The 19,493-nt window shown below is 37.3% G+C and overlaps 1 long non-coding RNA gene across 3 annotated transcripts; it reads left to right on the top strand.

Moving 5' to 3' along the window:
• Positions 1-1,992: 1,992 nt before the first annotated feature.
• On the top strand, positions 1,993-9,633 carry LOC113430950 (uncharacterized). 3 transcript variants are annotated; one of them, XR_003373248.2, is made up of 3 exons: positions 1,993-2,103; positions 8,103-8,183; positions 9,498-9,633. It is a non-coding gene; the product is annotated as an uncharacterized LOC113430950 (long non-coding RNA). The 3 variants fall into 3 exon arrangements; XR_015750126.1 differs by having other exon boundaries at positions 2,002-2,135; XR_015750127.1 differs by lacking the exon at positions 1,993-2,103 and adding an exon at positions 7,783-7,914.
• The last annotated feature ends 9,860 nt before the right edge of the window (positions 9,634-19,493 follow it).

Raw genomic sequence — 19,493 nt, 5'->3', positions numbered from 1 at the left:
TAAGAAAAAAGAAAGAAAAAAATGGTTTTTAACTCTCTTTGGTAAACACATAAGAAAAAATATACCCAACTGTTACTCCAAAATTATCAATAATCTACATTATTTCTGTAAGTACATATATCCAGGTTTCTCCATCATCAGTGGTATCTATTCTTGATTTCAATTTGTTAATTGCTACTGTAATCTTCAGAATTTTGACCACCCAGAAATTTGGTTCATTCAACAAATTTTAAATCAATAGTTATATTGTTGATCCATTCAAAAATAGATGTTGTTTCTTGTGCCATTGTCTCAATATTTCACATTCAGAAAAATTAATGTCATATGAGTGGATGAATTTGCGTGCTTCAGCGATCCACATTAATATAACTCCCAAATAAATCTCTTTTCAAGACCACAGTGTTCTATTCCCCCATCTCCACTGGATGAAAAACTAAAAGAGACTTTAGTTTATAGGAAGCTAACATTCTAGGTCAAACATAAAAGTAAAATAAGGTCACCATCTGTGGGGTCATTAAAGAACAAGTTTACCTTAGATGACTCTGTGTACCTTATGGGAAATTATTTTTTCAGTATTTTTGTATCCCAGTTATAACCTAATGACATGTGGCTTAGATATTTCTCTTATATGCATTGTTTATTTAGTTGTTTTATTTTGTTTAATCTGCAGGTATTTTTTTAGAGTTTCTGACTTGTTTACTGCCCTATAACTTTACATAAGCACAAGCTGTACAGACACCAGATTTATTTCTAGAGCTAGCCAATCTCAAAATGTGCAGTTCAACAGTCACATTGCACAATCATTGCTTTGCAATACCTAGTTACAGGCACATGATTACTTTACATGTTAAATTGAAGGACAAAATCATTTGAGGTCATTCAAAATAAATGGTCTGAAAGACAACACAAGTAATTTAAAACAAAGGGCTTTTTAAAATAAAAATGAAAATTTGGCAGCCATAAGTGGGTTCACATCTTCTTAATCATGTATCTGAAGCAACCATAATATGGTTCTCTTTATGACTAGTAATAATAAAAATAAAAATGAAACTGAAATGAAAGAACTTGTTATAACAGCAGAAATTATGGGGGGAAATTAGGGAAGATCAAAAATTAATCAGCATCAAGTGAAGATGAACTGCATGGTCTAGACCCATTCCTTGCCAATAACATCCTGTAAGGAGGGGAAATTGAAGAATGGTTAACATCTGAAAAAATCTACCCGATAATGAAAGATCCAGCAAAGGAGTAAGCACTAGGCAACTGCAGACCATTTACCTGTTTACCAAAAAACGTTCAAATTGTTAACTGATGTGGTACCTGATGCTGTCCCAGCATTCAGTTGAAAACAAATTCTTTCCACTTGAGCAGAAAGAAAACTGCCCAAACAGCAGAGGAACAAATAATCAGCTTCTAACTGACAAGGTGATTTTGAAAAACTGCAAAGGAAGGAAAACCAACTTGGATGTAGCTTGGATTGATTACAAGAAAGTCTTTGACTCCCTGCAAGAGTGCAAAGATCAATGACACAATGGAAGATGTAGTTGCTAGTCAATGATCATACATTGGGAAACTTTTAGTTACAAGACAGGAATCTTTCATGGACATCTCTTATCACCACTATTGTTTGTTGTTGCACAGATTCCTCTGTCAATAACACTGAATAAGTTAGGTCATGCCTATCAAACATCAAAAACAACTGCCAGGTTATCCCACCTCTTTTATATCAATGATCTAAAGCTATGAGGAAAAACACCACCTGAAAGAGAGCCAGTGATCAATACTGACTGTAGATACAGCCAAAATATTGCAGTGGAGTTTGACTGGACCAATGTGCCACCCTCATCAACAGAGTGGCAGCTTCCATGCTGAGTTGGGTTTTTCTGGAATGCTGACAAAGAGAAAAAACAGTGAAAACCAAAGGAATGAAGATGCCCTGTGGAAATACCTCAAGAGTCTGGAGGAAGATAATCACTACAAATATTTGGGCATCCTTCAAGATGATAATATCAAGCACACTGTAGTCAAGAAGGTTAGAAGTGAATACATCATAAGAGTGAAGACGTTTTTAAAGTTCAAAGTCAGTGGAGTCATATCCTCAAGGTAATTAACATCACAGCAATCCCAGTCATAAGGTAGGTGGAAAAAAAACTGCCAAATCTATGCCATAATAGGCATAAAGCCAGTTGGGTGAGTTTGAGCCAATCACTTGCTCTCAGCCCTAGGAAGAAGAAGGCAATGCCAAGCCACTTCCAAAATTGGAGTCAACAATAAGAATAGAGTAGAGTGGAGTGGAATGGAATGGAATGGAATGGAGTAGAGTAGAGTAGAGTAGAGTAGAATAGAATAGAATAGAATAGAATAGAATAGAATAGAATAGAATAGAATAGAATAGAATAGAAGGAGGACCTTGGAGGTCTTCTAGTCGAACCCCCTGCTTAGGCAGGAAACTCTATACCATTTCAGACAAATGGTTATCCAATCTCTTCTTAAAAACTTCCAGTGTTGGAGCATTTACAACCTCTGGAGCAGGGGTGGGATTCTACCAGTTCGCACCTATTCGCTAGAACTGGTTGTTAACATTCTAAGCAGTTCGGAGAACCGGTTGTTAGAAGAAATTACTGGCCTAATCTTGTAAGGAAGACAGGAAGGAAACATTCTGGTGTTGCTTACAGAAACTGCCTCTCCGTTAACCCTTATTACGTTCTTGGCAGGACTAGACTTCCTGTCTCAGAAATTTCTCTGGAGTTTTTTCCCCCTCCTTTGCTGGTACCTACTATGTGGAGTGACCATTCAAAGTTACAATGGCACTGAAAAAAGTAACTTATGACCGTTTTTCACACTTATGACTGTTGCAGCAACCCCACAGTCATGAGAGGCCAGGGGAGGAGATGCGTGCCTCGATGTGAGTGATATTGAGTTGGCCACGCCCAGCCAATAACACGACCACCAAGCCACGCCCACCAACTTCACCACCCCCACAGAACCGGTTGTTAAAAAATTTGAATCCCACCCCTGCTCTGGAGGCAAGTTGTTCCACTGATTAATTGTTCTAACTTTCAGGAAATTTCTCCTTAGTTCTAAGTTGCTACTCGATTAGTTTCCACCCATTGCTTCTTGTCCTGTCCTCAGGTGCCTTGGAGAATAGCTAGACTCCCTCTTCTTTGTAGCAGTCCCTGAGATATTGGAACACTGCTATCATGTCACCCCTAGTCCTGTGTTTCATTAAACTAGACATAACCAGTTCCAGCAACTGTTCTTTATATGTTTTCGCCTCCAGTCCCCTAAGACACGCCCCCAAAATAATTTTTTTTTCTTTCTTTTTTTTATTTTTTTATTTTTATTTCTTTGCAATAATGACTTCAAAAGTATGTTTTTTTCCTTCCAACAACGCAAAGTAACTGCTGCTGAAATTTGAAGAGCTGACTCTTCTTACACTAATTTTGTTTTAATTTAATAACCAATTTGATTTTATTTGATTTAATAACTAATTCAATTTAACTTACTTAGTAATTAAAGGATATTAATGAGTTTATATAGAACTTTTTAGCATCATTCTAAAACAACCTGATCAGGGCTTACCTAAGCCCAGGATGGAGGGCATGAATCTTGATATTCAAATTTCATGTTATATTTAAAGGACACAGTAGTCAGGTTCATGCATGGCAATTGCTGTGTGAGGCTGCAGACTCAAGCAAAAAATCTAGCAGCAAATGAAGAGCAGCAAATGTTTCATTATTTAATTCCTTACTCCCCCCTCCTGTAGTATCTTTACTACCACAGAGGAGGGAGGCCCATAGGTCATTTTGATTTACATCGCAGAACAATTTGGCTGGATTTAGAATTTCCACTTAACTTGGAACAGAACCTGCCTGCTTCTCTGTTTGAGGCATCAAAAAGTTTTAGACGCATATTTTGCTTACAATTGGGCTCACTCATAGTTTCTTTTATTGCAATGAGTGTTATGAATGCCAACTGTCATTTATGATTTAGATCGTGTGTGAATCCAACCCTTGTAGATTATTCAGCAAATCAACTTTAAAACATAATGGTATATCTTTATATAGAAACTTAATCAGTGCCCAGTTAATACTTTCATTTGTGTTTCTGTAACATTTCTTTTAGTTCCTCAAAGTTTCTTACTTTTTTTCCTTTGATATTATCTAAAAAGACAATGCATCAAAGAAGACTGGCAAGAAATGCAACTAAATCAGACTCCAAAACATAAAATATGATTTTTCCTTCATCTCTTAACATCAACAAAATATATCAGAGTTTCATTCCTTGTCATATTGTTTATCCTTTTGGAAAGAAATAGTTATTTATCTTTTGATGGTAATCGCCTTCATATTTTGAAATGAGGGGACTGTGTTTTCCTTCATATTTGTTTTACCTATGCACTTACGAGCTCTCTTTAGGAGGAATATAATAATGTAATATATACAGTAATATTACAATATAATATAATAATATATAATAACAATAAAGCATTTAGAGGCTATCTGTTATTAACTTACTCTAACATGGTTTGGAAGGCAAAATAAAATACAGTAATAACCCAGACATTGGCGGGTCACTTTTGAGTATTTCTCTGCCTAGGGTTGGAAAGAACATTCTGTAGGGAAAATTAAATACCTGTTCTAGTCTTTCCGTATTCCTGAGGAAAAAAAATTAGGTAGAGCTAACCTTTAAAAAACCCACTCCACCCCCCCCACTAAAAAAGAAGAAAGACTATGGATTTATTGTACCAAAACACACCAAAAACTTGTTTCTCAAAATACTTCCAAACTGTCTTAAAATCTTTTCTGACCCTGAAACATTATAAATTCTTTCCCACAAGATGCATTTAGAATTCATTAGAATTCCTTCAGTGTTTATTTTGTCATATTTTTGAGTTAGTACTACACAGTCATGTCAGCCATCTTGAATTTTTTTACACTCACTTCTTTCCCCCATGGATGTCCTTGGTACTAAGTATTTTGCCATTTGTTCCACAAGGTGCTTTTTCAAGAAACAACTGGTTTTTCTTTGAAAATGTTTCACTTCTCAACCAAGAAGCTTCTTGGTATTTTAATATTAAGGCAGAAAATCCAATACACTCTAAATATTAAAATCTTCCAAGCCCAACCACCCCCAACATTAATATAATAATATATTAGAAGAACTAATTATTTTAGAACACACCAAAGGCTACTTAAATTAGCTAACCCACTCTTATATAAAATAAGCCCAAGGAAAAAAGAAATCTCATTTAAACAGATATAAAATTATTTAGTAGTATAAATGTTCTACGGCAGTTGCTATCAACACTGGCTCTGCTGGGTATGGAAATCTAGAACTAAACCCCACAGGTCTGCAAAGGGGCAATTAATGGCTTTTAAAATGAAGATAGGAATGGCAAGTGGGGGAGAGGGATCAACTCATGATGTCCTGCATCTTCCCATTCGTATAAAATATAGAAAAAGATGTTTTGCTTCCTGGGCTTTTTTCCAATAGCTGTCCTACAATTTCCATTACCAAAAGTTCTGTCATCATAAAGGGATAATTTATTTATAATACAAGTGGGTGCTGATCATAATAGAATTGTACATTTTTCCCACAAGAACGATGCCATGCCAATTGAGAAATGGGGGAAGACTTTCTCTGTAAATGAATTCCTTAGTGTAGACACAGTCCATTGGGAAGCTTCACTCCGTGTGTTCCTAAAGAGCTGAGAAACTACAGTGGGGAAGTTTCCATTTATTGGACAGCAGAAAAAAAACTGTCGCAATGTGATATGGTTCACATACTGTATTCAGCAATAAAGCATGATAAAATATAAAAACATAATAAAAACATCAATAGCTTCATGCTTGACACCATACCAAAAACACATTATAACTTAGTATGAAGTTTGCATTTCATACTGCAGTATGCGCATTTAGAGGTTAGTTTGTATTGATTGAGAAGAGCTTATATAGCCAAATCACAAAGTGTCTGAGAAGAATATACTTAATCCAAAAAATCCTTGTTGAATGGAATGAAGGAGGCGATGAAGGAACACCTATTCATTTCTTTAGCCATCTTTATATGCTGCTCCTGTCATGACTGATTCTGAGCAATGTATTGAGCATTCTCAATACAATAAGGTGTTTTTTTTAAAAAAATACAAGAATAGTAATTGGCCATTGGAGATAGCAAGAGACAAAAAAAGCTATTAATTGGACAGTAAGTGACTGTTATCTGAGCAATGACACTGAAAATTTCCATTGAACAATGAAAGGTGATGCTATCCAGTTTTGGGTGCACATTGCTGCCATAGCAACATTCAGAAAACAGATTTTTGAAAAATGACCATATGTGAAACCTAAATGTGCAATCTCTGTACTGATTACAAGAAGAAGAACAAACAGGTAAGAACAATGGGTAGTTTTATTATTTATTTTGTTAGATTTAGAAGATCAGCTGACTTCCAAATGACTCTGCCCAACTTATAATAATTAACCAGCTTCTTCAATTACACCCAGAAGGAAACAGGCAACTAATTCAACTTGTGGTGCATCAATTGAACATGAGTTTGTTGAGGTGTGACCATGCTGATGCATTTTGCACCAGCTGTATCTTCCAAGTGGCCTTCAAGGTCATCTCCATTTAACTTTTAAAGAATACTCAAGGACTGCCTTTGAAGAGATACAGATATTAACCAGATATTTGGAAGGCCTCCAATTCCAGGTAACTGGGCTTTCCTAGTGTCTGTTACATTTAGACAAACTATTACATGATCAAATGGGATTTATTGTATATCAGGCTCAAAGTAGATATGGAGTTAATCATATTTAATCCTTTTTCACATCTCTTCTTTCTTCAAATCACCTGCTTGAGCAGTCACAACCATGTAGAAAGAATAAATTTGAAGATGGAAATATAACAGAGAAAATATTAAATTCTTCCCATCACCTCTAATTCTTGTTAGAAGGAAAATTAAAGGTTGATTTAATTCAACAATGAAACAGTAGGGTGGAATTACTTGTGATTAATACTATATGAAGTTTGAGACTTTCTTTCAGCTTCATTAAATACACAAAACATACACATAGCCCTTTCTCATTTGCACAGTCCTGATTAAAAAATCTTTGAAATGGACCAAAGTATTAGAGATAGAGAAAATCATCATAAAATACAGTGCTTTAAAGACAGCTTGAAATACCAGGGTTGAACCACCATTCTATGCAGAAGGAGTTATTTCATAGAATCAACATCAAGATGGTCCAAGACTAGGGTCTATTGTAACTATGTTGCAGGATGTTGTAGTAGGAGCATATTATGGTGTCCCTGAATGAAAAATTAGACAAATAATCCTGGCTATTTGGTAGTGCTTGCAATGCAATTTGTCAATGATACTTTTTCCCCATTTCTCTGGCATTAATAGAAGAGTGACAATATTTTCTGGCATTTTCCATGAAATTACTTTTGGATCTGCTAGTATTATAACCTACAAATGACTTCAGCAGATTTATGACTGAAGAATGGTTGATATTGATACCAGATTCAGGTCCATGCAACACTGGAATGATCTGTGCAAATGTCTTTGTGTTACAGTTATATTAGTCATAATTTGGTAAAATAAAATTCATTGTTTTGTTTCACTTACCATCTTGGCTTTAATATTTTTGCAACAGGCATGAATGTGTTTCTATATTGATTTCCACAAAGTTCTGATGTTTGATAACTGGGCAAACATTCTTATGCCTGATGTATTTAGTTGCAAGTTTTCTAAGGCAGAGGTTCCCAACCTCCAGTCCTTGGACCAGCATTGGGCCATGGCATGCCAGAAACCGGGCTGTATAAACAAGTGAAGCCCCATCTGCGGGATACAGGCAGCATGTGAAACCACGCCCCCTCCTGTCCATGCAACCGGTCCCTGGTGCCCAAAAGGTTGGAGGCCACTGTTCTAAGAAACCCTTCCTGCCTGGTTGTTTTCCAAACCTTCTTTTTTAAATTTCAAGAACTTGTATTGAAACATATTTGTTATCTTTTTGATTGTTTTACTCTTGTCCCTGGACTTAGAAAATTATTTTTATCATCTTTTTCCAAATGTCAATGTATTTCTTCCTGGTTTTCAGTCTTAAAGTACAACACTGAAGACATAAATTAAAACTCGGAGATACAGAAAGAAGGATTTGAAAAATGCTGTGCATATGCAAGTATGAATAACCTTATTTGTCCATTTGTACACATATCCTAACTCTAGTATCTTAGGATCACACTCACAGTGCTGAAATTGGATGGCAAAATGACTGGTTTTCAGTGGACTATTTGGGAGGCTGACAGTTTGGTGTAGTAGTTAAGGCTAAAACCCAGGAAACAATGAGGCATAAAGCTAGCTGGTTGATCTGGGGCCAGTCACTGTCTCCCAGCCCTAGGAAGCAAGCAGTGGCAAATAACTTCTGAAATCTTTACAAGAATATTTCATGGACTAATCTGTGCAGTTGCTAGGAATCCAAATTGACTCAAACCTGCCCATCCATCCTCAAAAAGAGCTTGACAGAGGAAATGGGAGACAGAGGATATGGGAGGCAAATCATTTTCATTATTGAATCTGTATTACTGGTCCATGTTCCTTAGAACAATATGGTTTGCCTCCAAGAAGCTTCAAACTAAAACCATAGACCTCACAGTCTTGACTTAACACAGAAAGTAACGGGCATAAACAAGAATATAGTATCTTATCTCCAGAAGATGAAGGGTATCTCGATAGTGCAATGAAATACCAAAGCTTCCTGTACTGCTCCATGGCCTTTCAACTTGTATCCTATCTCTTTGAATATTATTTAAGAAGTGGATAACAGAAGCTGGATAAAAAAGAAAGTGGATATGAGGGGGGTGTAAATGATGAGTTCACGTCATTAAATCTCTGTCTGAAGTGATATGCATATATATTGGTCAATTAAGAAATACACTCATTTTCCTTAGGCGAAAAAGAGTCAAACATGATACAATCTATATGCAAGGCAAATATGATATCATGACTATCAGATCCTTATGATCTAGTAGGTAGGTTATCATTATATTTAGAAGATATTTTAGTCCTTAAAATAGCAAATATCTTGATATATTAACTACCTGCTACAAACAAAGAATGAAATGTCTATAGAGATTAGAAGTGAATAGCCTGTACTACAAAGTACTAGGTAGGTAGTACCCATATATGAGGTCATAATATTTCATTTTCATTTTAATATGAATTCACATCTTCCTGAAAACATGTAAATAAGAATGCAGTTATCTCTGCATATCCCTTGGCAGTCCAACCAAACTGGTTGGCTATTCCTGCCAGTTTGGTGTCATCTGCAAATTTGTTGAGTTCTCCATCTATACCCTCATCCAAATTTTTTCATGGTGTGTGTGTGTGTGTGTGTGTGTATATATATAAAGTTATGTAAATTTAGGTTGTTTTTAAAAAAAACAATATGGATCTTACAAATAATTATATATTAATTTTTTTGTCACAAATATAGAAAGAGTGAATGAATCGCCCCATCTTGTTCTCACCCAACACAGAAATGACCCGCTCAATTTTAGACACACTGTGTGAAGACCTAACTCACTGGAGAAGACACTAATACTTGGAAAAGTGGAAGAAAAGATAAGAAAAGCAATTCCATCTGAATTATTAGAAGACCTGAAAGACTTGACTAGGCACAAGTTGTCATGGGGGTGGTAATCTATCTATATTGTTGCTAGGAGTCAAAAATGACTTGGTGGCACCTAATCAATTAAACAATCATGTCTGCCTAAGTTCCAAAACATGTTCACCTTTATTGCGAATGTCTACTAACTAGACCTACTGTGTAATATTATCCAGAAATAGAAACATTTCTCCTCCTTTTCCAAACTGAAGAATTAAACCAACACAGAATGCAGCTGTTCAATTAATCAAAGCCCTCTATTTATTTTCATACGACAATAGCCAGATTTGCACTCTTACTTTCAAAGACATATCAGAGATGCAGTCTTGGCTAGAGAAAGGAAAACCTTATATTTATTTATATTTGAAGCACATGACTATTTTTGTGCTGTGGAAAAGTAATGTATACAAAAGCCAAATAATGTTTCCCATGTTACTTTTTTTCTAGAAAGAAAAATGTAAGGACCCAGCTAGGAAATAGCCAGTGACATGACTTGGCAATGGCTCATAAGATGACAGGTGACAGGGCTATCATACAAATAAACAAAAGTCCATGTGAAACAGATTTGCCATTAAGGGTTAGCAGTCTCTGCACTAGCTGAAGCACATCTCCACAGGATTCATTTTGGTTGACTTTTAGTCTTTTAGAATAGAATAGAATAGAATAGAATAGAATAGAATAGAATAGAATAGAATAGAATAGAATAGAATAGAATAGAATAGAATAGAATAGAATAGAATAACAGAGTTAGAAGAGACCTTGGATGTTTTCTAGTCCAACCACCTGCTCAGGCAGGAATCCCTATTCCATTTCAGACAAATAATTGCCCAATCTTTTCTTTAAAACTTCTAGTGTTGGAGCATTCAGAACGTCTGGAGGCAAGTTGTTCCACTGATTAATTGTTCTGTCAGGAAATTTCTCCTTAATTCTAGGTTACTTTCCCCCTTGATTAGTTTCTACCCCTTGCGTCTTGTCCTGTCCTCAGGTGCTTAGGAGAATAGCTTTACTTCGTCTTCTTTGTGGCAACCCCTGAGATATTGGAACACTGCTATCATGTCACCCTTCTTTCCACTAAACTAGACGTACCCAATTCCAGCAACTGTTCATTATGTTTTAGCCTCCAGTCCCCTAATTATCTTTGTTGCTCTTCTCTGGACTCTTTCTAGAGTCGCAACATCTTTTTAACATTGTGGTGACCAAAACTGAATGCAGTATTCCAAGTGTGGTCTTACCAACGCATTATAAAGTGGCATTAACACTTCATGTGATCTTGATTCTATCCAGTGGTGGTATTCTACCAGTTCGGCCCAGTTCTGCCGAGCCGGTAGCGCTGATGAGCAGCGGAGACCGAACCGGTTCTCTCCGTCACTCTGCTGTTGGGCCCACCACCAGCCTGGGCTCCCATAGTCACCTTTATTCCCTGCTTTTGAAGCGCGGCTGCTTTGCGCGGCACAGCAGAGTGCCGTGCGGCAGCTGCTGGAGTGACAGGGAGAGTGCAGGCTTGCAGGAGGTGAGTTGGAACGCCTCTGGGCCTGTGCCAAGTGCACGTTTGGTGCGCACACGCAAAGTGTGTGCATGTGCGCAAATCACGCCAACCAAGCCACACCCACCAAACAGGTGGTAAAAATCTTTGAATTCCACCACTGATTCTATCCCTCTGTTTATGCAACCTAAACCAGGGTTGGCTTTTTTGACAGCTGCAGTACACTACTGGCTCATATTTAAGTGATTGTCCACTAGGACTCAAGATCCCTTTTTCCACTACCTATACCAGCAGTCACCAACTGGTGGGCCATGAAAAAAAATTGGTGGGCCACAGAGAAATCTCACCCGCAGAGCACCCCCCCCCAAACAATTAATCCAGGCTGTGCAAAAACACAAGGCTGCACCGCCTACATGGCCCACGGGAACCCTCCCCGCTTACTCACTCCTTACCTGGCAAACTTGCCTGCTAAACTGCTATTTTTCCTTTTTCCGACCATCATCTGTTCTGCTGTGGTGGAAGATTTAGATTAGCTAGGAAGCAGGGAATGGTTGGATTTCTTGCTTTCTAGCTAGTCTTTAAATCTTCGGCTCTGCTTTTAAGTACAGCCGAACCTCCCTTAGGACTTAAGGTTTGCTTGAAAGCAAATTCAGTGCAGACTCACGGCAAGCAAATTTTATGTGACAGACTGAGCTAGCCGATGGCAGTTAGATAGATCTCTGAATGAATCTGTGAGTCTGTGAGCAACTCAATCTGTCTGCCTGCTTTGCCTGATTTTGGGTAAAAGTTGCTCTTTTTTTATAAAATATTCAATATTTATTTATTATATAAATATTTATAGTATTTACAAGCCATGCCCAGCCAGTCACATGACCAATAAGGCATACCCACAAATTAGTCCATGCCCATAGAACCGGTTAGGGATTTAAAATTATGAGTTTGGTGGTCCCTGAGGTCCAAAAGGTTGGCGACCCCTGACCTATACTGTACCTGTGCATTTGGTTTTTCTTGGCTAGATGTAGAACCTTGCTTTTTTCACTGTTGAGTTTCATTTTGTTAGATAGCACCCAATATTCAAGTCTTAAGATCCTTCTGTATCTTAAGCCTATCTTCTAGAGTGTTGGCTATTCTTGCCAGCTTGGTGTCATCTGCAAATTTGATGAGTTCTCCATCTATTCCCTCATCCAAATTTTTATGGGTTATTTTCAAATTACTGGTCCATGGTCTTCAGTAGGAAACCAGACATGTTATGATTTACAGCTGAGTGATACTGTAAGTTTTTCCAGTGAAGCCTTTGAGATATTACCTTATTTCCCATGCTTTTTTTCTCCAAAATAAATCTCTTTTGCAGATTATTTCTGTAAGGATTTGAGAGCATAATGATCTAGCTCTCCTTCAAAATTATGTTTCCCAAAACATATTAAAAATATGTTTGGGACAACAGAAGTAGTGAAGTCTAATCCAGTGATTGGCCTTATTAGCAAATAAGTTACCACTTTTATTCTAGCTGTTATTATCTCCAAGCAATCTCAAACGTTTATTCTTGCCTGAGAAAAAGTATATACTTTTTGCTGCAAAAGATCATGTCCTATTTAAAAATTATTAACCTGAACTAGTGAGCAATGTTTTTTTAATTAAACCCATAAATCAGTTTTATTGTTCTCTATATAACAGGAAATGTCAGGTCACAATAGGCCAAGTTTTGTACAAATAGTTCTTTACATTCAGTACTCTTGTCTATTGAACAGACAAGTTTACAATAGTATGCATTCTGTTTTTAAGCAGAAGATTTTAACTACACATTAGCTTTCTGTGATATTAACAATTGTATTAAGTAAGACTCCCAGTTTTCTTATATAACAGCTTATTGTTTTGGGCTAAATTTTTATTGTTATTTTTATTTTAACTTATTCTTTGAACAGCAATTTAAATTCTTATAAGGTTTTCATTTTAATTAGTTTACTTGTGAGACTTATGTGATTTTTAATTTCAGTAATGGCAATCAATTGTCTGTTTAAACTTTGTGAATCCATCTAACACATTGTCCCCACTGCCAACAGCAGTTATCATACTAGCTTTCCTATATAATAGCAGAGGAAGTGTGGGGGTGTGGGATTGACTAAAAATTCAAGTAATGGATTTAATGAAAATTGCATTTTCACATTTCTAAGCAAACATCATTTATCCTTTTCATAATGAGCATTTTACTCCTCCATTTTTAATCACTGCAATAATTAATTAAAACAGAAGACGGGTTGAGAGAAAAGTGTTTTTAATCAGTGCTATGCAGAAAGAAAAAACTGAGATATAGAAAGATAGAGACTTTTATCTGTAAGAAAGATTTCATTCATTTTAATAAAAGATGATGTTTTGACACTGTTTCGAAAGAGTAAGGCATGTAGAAGGAATTCTTATGGGTGAATTCTTATGTCCTTGTGTATATTTAGTAATGAGGTAGGCAATGTTGTGTGTTATCATGTCTTTTCTTGCAAATACAACTGGCTCTCCTGGACTCTGCAGCTGATCAGGGTTTTGGCATTCAATTGAATCCCAACCATCCTGTGATTATTATTTTTCTTAAGATCTTCTATTACTGTTAAGGGGGAAATCTGCCCTTGAGCTATTGTTAGAGATTTTCTCCTTGGAGAAATTATTCACCTAATTTCATCATCCAGTTCAATATAGAGTTTTAAAAGGTTGTTTATGCTAAATTCTCTTCTTAACACTGCAAGATCCAATCTGGGTTGATCACCAGAACCAGAGATTTACTCTTCAGAGCTTTTGGATTGTGCTAGAGAGGTCATCTTCAGGAAACTTGTCTCTAGCAGTGTGCTTTGGGCTACTCTATGAGTTGTACTTATGTGGTACCTTCCTATTGGTTGATTGATGGGTTGATGGCCATCGATCAGATGTTGTTTCCTTGTGTTGCCAGATCCTTAGCTCCTAAGCACCTGATAAACTGGTGCTTCAGCACTCCTGTTGACTGACAAGAGGCCCATTTCCCAGGCTTCAATCATTTCTCTGGCTATCTTTGTACCTGCAAAACCAACAATCTTAGTAGTTGCAACATTGAATGTATGTCCTTGTTTATTGTGATACGAGGCTACCAGTGAGTTCAGATCTTCTCATTTGACTGCTTGCTTGTGTTCTTGTAATCTCTTCTTAATCTGTAAAAAGGATTAACCTTTAATCCTTACATTGATCTGTAATTTACACATTTATCTTTAATCCACAAGTTTTCCCCCTTAAAATTATGATCAATTGCTTCTATTGTCCTTGAAAAAGATAGGAAGCTATACCTTTTTCCTGTTGCAACTGAAATAAATAATGGGATCAATAATGGGATGATTTTCAGTGCACTTATATTAAGAAGATGTTCTTCTCCACTCAGTTATTGCTTCCATATTCCCCTTCTAAATTCCATCCCTAGAAAGTCTATATTTCTTTTATTCCCAAAAGATTAAAAAAAATCACAGGCATGTTGATAGGGATTAAAGAAGAAATAGGGGTGACAGGATAGCAGTATTCCAGTATTTGAGGGGCTTCCACAAATAAGAGGGGGTCAACTTATTTTTCAAAGCACCCAAAATCTAGACAAGAAACAATGGATGGAAACAAATCAAGGAGAGAAGCAACCTAGAACTAAGGAGAAACTTCCTAACAATGAGGACAATTAACTAGTGGGACAGCTTGCCTTCAGAAGTTGTGAAGTTGCCTTCATCACTGGAGGTTTTTAAGAAAAGACTGGACAACCACCTATCTGAAATGGTATAGGGCTCCTGCTTGGACTAGGACGGTTGGACTTGAAGTCCTCCAAGGTCCCTTCCAGCTGTATCCCAATTGATTGGTTTTATTTTTCTTTTACATGAGATTGCCATGATTTGTCACAACTTGTTTTTGAAAGTCTTTCATTTCTAAAGGAGTTTTCTTATGACATTCTTGCAGTGCAAAGTTTGGGAACACAAACCCAAACACCACATATAACACCATCTGGGTAGAAGAAACATTCAGTACCACCTGCTTCTGTGGACATAACTGAAAGACCCACGCATCATGTTTTGGCAACCTAGAAGTTTTACCTCAGGCAATAAAGACCCAAGAGCAGCTGGAGAGAGGAAGGAGCAGAGATAGAAAGTTTTCTTTTTAGAAATAAGAAGAAAATCTGTCCAAGAATACAATCCATGAAATGAACTATGGAATGAAAATGAGCAGTTTCATACATTTCATGGCTTTATTTTCTCTGTGCAACTCTTAATTGTTTCCTAGTTTATCCCAAGGAAAGGTTATTCTGGGCTATGATAATACTAGAGAAAAATATCAGTTTAGTGTCAGTGACATCATAAATTTTCACAATAACACTCAGAGATGAAAGGGGAATAAATTGATATTTCTTTGTTGTAGTTTACTGCTCTTCTTTCTAGAAGAAAAGAAAATCCAAGAAAGGAGTATTGATCCAAAAGGCATTTATAGCACCCAAAAAAGTAAGTGCAATGTCAATAGTGTTGTAAAAAAGGGGGTTATTTGGAAGTTGTATTCCACAAAAGAATGGTAGTAATGACAGTACTCTAAACAACACATTGGCTTTTGTTTCCTTTTTGGTTTCAAGTAAGCCCTCCCACACCCACATTTAAGCAAAGAAGATAGAATATGAAGTTATAAGTCAATTTATACATCAATGAGTATACCCTGATCTGAGAAGCACTGTGTTCTAAAAAGAGAAAGTGTATAACTCAAGAATAAAATGCTTGGTTTAGAATAAATAAAAATTCCTGGGTTCAATCCACAGCATGTTCAGATAGGATTCTAAAAGATTGAAATTATGGAGAATGATAGCCATGATGGCTCTGGTTTAGAAATTTGGTTAAACCCTGACTGGGTTCCTACAATAAACTATTCTGTAAACCATGACTAGGAACCTGCAGTGTTCTATCCACACAATAAATCAAGCTATACCCAGTCAAACCACTTTGGCTTTGAACAATGGGTAGAAATCCCGTCCGTAGGCATAAATAGTCTTAAGCTAAATGAACCAACGTTCTGACATGAAGCTTTAACCTTGTACTATGAGGTTATTTGCTATATATAAAAAAATATATAGGAAAAAAATAAAATGCTTTTAGTAGGCTTCCCCTTTGAAATGTTTGCTGTTTGTTGCTGTTCTTTTCCCGACTATTCAAAAGATAGATAGATATAGGTATACGTATACATATAGATCGGGGTCGCCAACCTTTTGGACCTCAGGGACCATTAAACTCATAATTTTAGATCCCAGGGACCACTAACTGGTTCTGTGGGCATGGCCTAATTTGTGGGTGTGGCTTGGTGGTCATGTGACTGATTGTGCATGGCTTGTATGCAGGGGTGGGATCCGACAGGGTTAACTACCGGTTTGGTGATTTATGAGGTTCGGTGATTTACGATGTGTTTCTCTGCATGCTGTGTGCACACCTGTAAATCGTCATCAGCCTGGTGCCTGGACAGCTGAGCAGTGCTGCGCCCCGAGAAGCAGCCTTTGAAAAAGTACTTTTTTCCTGCTTTTTTAACTGCAGCTGTGCCTCACATGGCAGCTGAAGTTGAAAACGCAGGAAATAAAGGTCACGTAAGAGCCTGGGTGGGCAGGTGGGCCAAAACAGCAGAAGACATAGAACCGATTCAGTGTCTGCTGCTCTTCAAAGCTACCGGTTCTACAGAGGTGGACAGAACTGGTAGAAACCCACCCCTGCTTGTATGTAAATATTATAAATATTTATATAAATATTAAATTTTTCATTAAAAAAGAGCAACTTTTAGCTAAAATCAGGCAAAGCAGGCAGGCAGATTGAGTTGCTCACAGAATCACAGATTCATTCAGAAATCTATCTGTCATCAGCTAGCTCAGTCTGTCACATAAAATTTGCTTGCAAGCAAACTCATAAAATTTGCTTGCAAGCAAACTCACAAAATTAACTTACAACACACCATGTATGTAAATATTGAATTTTTTATAAAAAAGAGCAACTTTTACCCAAAATCTGGCAAAGCAGGCAGATTGAGTTGCTCACAGAATCAATCAGTGATCTATCTATCTGCCATCGGCTAGCTCAGTCTCTCAAATTTGATTGTCGTGAGTCTGCACTGAATTTGCTTTCAAGCAAAACTTCAGTCCTAAGGGAGGTTCAGCTGTGCTGAGCCGAAGATCTAAAGACTAGCTAGAAATCAAGAAATCCAACCATGTCCTGTTTCCTAGCTAATCTAAATCTCCCAGCACAGCAGAACAGATGATGGTCGGAAAAAGGAAAAATAGCAATTTAGCAGGCAAGTTTGCCGGGTAAGGAGTGAGTGGGTGGGGAGGGTTCCCGTGGGCCATGTGGGCGGTGCAGCCTTATGTTCCTGCGCAGCCTGGATTAATTGCTTGGGGGTGTGTTCTGGGGGTGAGATTTCTCTGCGGCCCACCAAAACAATTTCACGGCCCACCAGTGGCCCACTGGTTAGCGACCGCTGGTATAGATAACAGTAACATTCCTAAGAGGCCTGTAAGAGGCGTGCATAAGCGCACAATCGTGCCTACCATGCCTGTCCTATTGTCCCCAATTATTAGCTCCTATTTCTTGTATTTAAACTTGTATTTAAACTTATTGTTTCTGTTATATTGTAAGCTTCTGACAAATAAAATAAATAAAAATAAAAGTAAATAAAACAGTACATATTCTTACTCAAGAAGAAAGCTGCTTATTTGTAGAACAATCAGTGCTATAGCCCAAGCACCACAGGCATGTTAACGGGGAGCTGCTGTTTGTCACTGCTGTTTGTCACAATCTACTTTAGATTTCTAAAGGAGTTGCCATGTGACACTGTTGGAGTACTAAGTTTGGGAACACAACTCCAAAGTCATTAGAAGTACCAGAATTCATATTCTCTCTCTGTGTGTGTGTGTGTGTGTCCGTGTCCATGTCCCTCTCACTCTTGTTACTTTGTGAGCCATTTTAGGAAGCCTGTCAATACTTTATCATTTTCCACCAACTTAAATGATGATCGGAGGGGAGAATAAAGGCATATGTTAAATCAAACTTCTGCTGTGCCCAAATTAGTATCTCTGCCATCCTACCACACATTTATTTAAAGGGTGAAATATCCACTGAGCCAATCATAGATCTTCTACGTAATAAATGCAGTGGGCATTATGTCACCCAGAGCTAATCCAAGACATTTTGTTGCCAAAGGCAAAGAACAAAACAATCCCCTTCTAATTCCACCTACAAAAATAAGACAGATTGTAACTGATTTATAATACTGGACAGAACAATGTCTCCCATCACATGGCGAACAGGCTATTTCAAAAGTGCAAGGCAGGTCCAGGTGCTTTTATCTTCCCAGAGAAAAGAATGGCACTCAGCCGAATGGCATGGCGGAATGGAGAAGATTGGCATCCACTGTCTGAAGTAATTATTTGCCAGTATTATGAGGTGTGATTTTAATATGAAGTTTGTGCACACTATATCTCCTTCCTATATTTGTTTTTTAGCATTATTATCTATATTTCTCCTTGCCTTGCCTAGGAAAAGGAGCAAAACTCTGAGGTTGGATTGGGAGGGAGGGATGATGTTTCACAGTAATACCAATTTGCACCTTTTGCTTGAGATTGACACTCACAGCTTCCCTTAAGGAAGTAAGGGAATCAATTAATCTTAATGATGTTTTCCCTCTTGTGAAGACTGGATTCTAAAGCAAGTATACTGCTTTTACCAAACAAGAGAACAAACAATGTGTCATGCAAGGAAATGGAAATCAGGAAATGGTTCCAAGTGCCCACAGGAGCTAGCTAAGGTAGCTTATCGGAGCACATTACAAAGGCACAGATAAATCATTAGGTAGTCTGCCAGGGATAAGGAGGATACATTTAATGAGAAGTTTATCTTTTCCATAAGTTTATAAATTTAATCTGCTAGTTTTTAAGGCATCAGTAGCCTGATTTTTGAGACTGATTTGTACTCTGTCTGACAAATAGGTAATGAAAGTGATTAATGAACAGTAAAATCACGATTATATAATTGGTAGTGTGGTGGTTAGAATGCAGTATTGTGGGCTAACTGTGCTGACTGCCAGCAGTTCGATACTTACCAGCTCAAGGTTGACTCAACCTTCCACCCTTCTGAGGTTAGTAAAATAGGACCCAGATTGTTACAGGCAATATGCTGACTCTTTAAAATAGGGGTCTCCAACCTTGGCAACTTTAAGACTTGTGGACTGCAACTCCCAGAATTCCTCAGACAGCTTCCACAAGTCTTAAAGTTGCCAAGATTGGAGACCCCTGCTTTAAAACACTTAGAGAGTGCTGAAAGCCCTGTGAAGTGGTATATAAGACT

Source organism: Notechis scutatus, chromosome 6 (genome assembly GCF_049901735.1).
Source record: "Notechis scutatus isolate UNSWTSFEM ecotype Mainland chromosome 6, rNotScu1.2, whole genome shotgun sequence".
Classification (NCBI taxonomy): Eukaryota; Metazoa; Chordata; class Lepidosauria; order Squamata; family Elapidae; genus Notechis; species Notechis scutatus.
This window is presented reverse-complemented; position numbering and strand designations above follow the sequence as displayed.